Below are 4,166 nucleotides of genomic sequence, written 5' to 3' on the forward strand. Positions count from 1 at the left end.
CCCCTACGGCACTGCGTAGGATCCTACGGTCTTGGCGTGCATCCGTGCGTCGCTGCGGTCCGGTCCCAGGTCGACGGGCACGTGCACCTTCCGCCGACCACTGGCGACAACATCGATGTACTGTGGAGACCTCACGCCCCACGTGTTGAGCAATTCGGCGGTACGTCCACCCGGCCTCCCGCATGCCCACTATACGCCCTCGCTCAAAGTCCGTCAACTGCACATACGGTTCACGTCCACGCTGTCGCGGCATGCTACCAGTGTTAAAGTGTGCGATGGAGCTCCGTATGCCACTGCAAACTGGCTGACACTGACGGCGGCGGTGCACAAATGCTACGCAGCTAGCGCCATTCGACGGCCAACACCGCGGTTCCTGGTGTGTCCGCTGTGCTGTGCGTGTGATCATTGCTTGTACAGCCCTCTCGCAGTGTCCGGAGCAAGTATGGTGGGTCTGACACACCGGTGTCAATGTGTTCTTTTCTCCATTTCCAGGAGTGTAAGTTACTTGAGCGCAAAATTCCAATTACAGGAGAGATTTGTGCCAAACGATGACTAGTAACGTTACAACGATTTGCAGTGGTACGTGACAGAGATGAAGCACATTCTGCCATAATTTATGCGCGTAATCAGAGCGAGCAAGAGGTTCAAGAAGACGATGGCCACAAGCCTGCACTTTCTATTGTACTTCTAAGCAACACAGGCTGAAACAGAGCAAGCAACTTTAATTTAAAAATGCCTCTTCTGTGTGGGAATATACATAATGGATATTCGAGTGCAGATTGTAGACACATGGTTGATGACATATGGAGGTTTTGGTTTGACCGTGACTCGTGCTTGCATAGCCTAATGGTCAGGCGACTGCTTGCGATGAGCGGGAAATCCTGCTTCAAACTGAGGTCTGCCACAAATTTTTACCCTGTTGTCATTAGGGTATGCAGCTGACAGTTGCCCACATTTGCAACTGTGAATGAATTTCATGTATTTCATAACTGCTTTAGTCGCTCCAGTTCCTGTTCCTAAGACATGTATACATGTCCAGAGGAACTCTGTATCGTATTTCTGAACAACACAGGCATTGTAATATTGTACAAACAGTAATACAGAGAACTGAGAGAAAAGGAGAGGTCAAGCAGTACTCATCTGTTTAGAGAAAGGCTATACCCCATAACCTATAAGAAAACGTGTGCTATAAATCATAAATATTCACATCTTACAGCATGAAGGAGAAGCTTTATGAGCTAAAATAATTTTGTGAAATAAAATCTGTCTCTACTTCTCACCTTCTCTTTCCATATATCCCCTCCATGAAACCTCTGTAGTTGCAATAAATTTAATTCCCTACTGCTTGTGAGAATTATTTGAATATATTTAGTGTTTACCAGACTTCTTATTCTATTCTTTTCCTTTATTTTTTTACCTCTACGTCATATTATTTTTATAAATGCATCATTCCATAGTGGAAGGTATGAAGTGTATGTACTCAGAAACAAGCACATATACTCTAGTATGATAAAAGAAAAAAATTAATTAAATGTATTTCAATTTTAACCTGATATATATATATATATATATATATATATATATATATATATATATATATATACCTGTATATATATTGTGTTTCATACTAGATTGTTGTGTTCACAGTTTGGCACAGCTTTGTCCCCAGAAACACGGAAGAGGCCAAAGACGTCCATCTTCTTGTCGGCTCCTGATCGCTGTGAGAAGGAGGTTAGTTTTTGATTATGCAAAGGCTTCTATCATTTGGAAAATAACAACCCGGATTCCTTTACGTAATCAGTATGAATTTTATAATTACCTAAGGGACCTTTAGCAAGTAACAATAAGTAGTTGCATTTGCAAGTGAAATCATTAGTAAATTGGGCAGCTATGAGTTGTATAGAAGACAAGGAGCGGCCTTCTGTCTACGACAAGGATGCGGAAGTATTCTCTGCTGCAGTATAGGCTGTTTTGACATTTATAAAAGTAATATGACGTAGAGGTGAAAAAACAAAGGAAAAGAATAGAATAAGAAGTCTGGTAAACACTAAATATATTCAAATAATTCTCACAAGCAATTAGGATTTATTTATACACAATAGAACTTACATAAGTAATTTTCTGACTGTATAGTGCGATCAGATTTCAGCCTATCTTATGCTAGCTTCTTGGTTCACATTTTTGTCACAAATTACAGTCATTACTTTTCTCATTCTTTCGGAACAATTCTTGCACCGTTCATCACATCCATAAAAATAACTTGACGATTTACATTATGAACATAAATTACTTGAATTTTATTAATTTATAACTATTGTCTGCAAGCTGGTAAGACCGCTTACTTTTATGGCTTAAAGACGACCTTCTTTACGCTTTCGCATTACAAGCAGAAGTACGATAAAATCTGAAGATCTATAAAGTTTTTTTTATTTATTTATATCGAAGCAGAACCCTCAGTTCAGCTTCTGTTAAAATATTTCTTTGACTGCGCAATCGACGTATTAGCGTTAGCTCTAGATGTGAATGTTTACAGTTACGTAAATTATTTAAAACAAATGTATTTCAAAGGATAGGTCTCATCTCACAAGTCAATCATTTAATACACAGCTAGGTGAATGCCTTTCCAAGGGTACTCACAGCTTTCATACGATGGGAAGCCCAATAATATTACAACACCTGTTCATAATTTCATTTTACCAAGTAACTCATAGAAAGATGGCCAGTTTAGAAATTTGACTAACAACAATAAAAGCCACAAGAAATGACCAATCATGTTCCTCTAAAACCTGTAAAGTTTAAACATTAAATTAGGTAAGAATTCCTTTGTTGTTGCCAAATTTTTCAGCAGCTTTTACACAAGAACTGATGAGTCTGGCATTCCAAACATGTTTCCTTCTCAAACAGGTATCAATTATTAAAACAGAGCGGATCACACTCTTCAGTGATCTAAAACACACAGAAAAGAAAGTATAATGAAATTACCTTAAAATAGAATAAGCAATTAAAACCTTTTACACTCTAAAACAAAGGAACTCTTTAAACAAAAGCCCCTTGCGAAAAGACTGTGAATCTTTTTGTGTAATATAATTTGAAATACAAGTAACGATGCTAGAATGGATCTTGAAAAGGATAAAAATCTGAACTTTGACTATGACTTGAATGAAAAAGATTTTAGCAATAGCTAGAGAAAATACTATAGATAAAAGTAATAAATAAAACTTTTGCAACATAAGATTTAAAAAGCACCAAGATTGAAATGAATCGCAGGCTACTCAAAACCCTTCTCTCTAAAAAGATTCAGTACACTAATCTTAGCCAAGAGGAAAATTACAAGAATTTATTTCCTTTTTATTATAGTTGAAAACATTTGCAAGAATAAACGTGGCTGATTATACATAATTTCAAAAACACTGCACCTGTAAAGATCAAAATGAGTAATCAAGATCAAATATGGCACTCAGCAAAAATCAAACACTCAAGAGGGCGCTGAACAGTCTGACAACACAGTCTACCGTTCATAGTATACAACTTGGACACAAACGATCCCATACACTATCAGGGTATTAAACAGAGTTAATCGGTGGTATACATTAATACTAGAAGCTAACAAGAGTTTCCATGCTAAACAATGAGGTCACCATGTATTGGTTTGTGTTCTTCCTTCTTTTCATATTATGAAAATCCACAATCTATACATTGGAATCCAGCGTAATTAGCAAATGGCAAATGCTGTACTTTTTGCGCCTGTAGAGCTTTAGGTAATCCAGAGAGCCCATTCAGAAATGCTTAAATAGCTCGTAATCTCGTCAGAAAACTAGATGCCCCGCCAAGCGTAACACCCTCACATCAATGCTCTGTTTGGACTCAAGATGTATCTTGAAATTCCATTTCACTTTCAGGTGACACTGCGACCATACACTCAAACTGACGTCACTGCGAATCATTCCAAAGTAACATTGTGCGGACATCGCTGCATCAACTGCACATGCAAAAAGCTACCCAGCTGTCCACCAAGAGTCACTAACTCTTTCATTCACTGGAAATTGCAAGTCCACAAGGCAGTCTGCTATGGCGTTTTATAGCCTCATAGCTCGACTCTGCTGATGTCTAGCGAGACACTGACGAATGTGTTGCCTAGGGATGCCTCAGTACCTTTGGGTATCGAA

The sequence above is a fragment of the Schistocerca gregaria genome, chromosome 11, assembly GCF_023897955.1.
Source record: "Schistocerca gregaria isolate iqSchGreg1 chromosome 11, iqSchGreg1.2, whole genome shotgun sequence".
NCBI classification, from domain to species: Eukaryota; Metazoa; Arthropoda; class Insecta; order Orthoptera; family Acrididae; genus Schistocerca; species Schistocerca gregaria.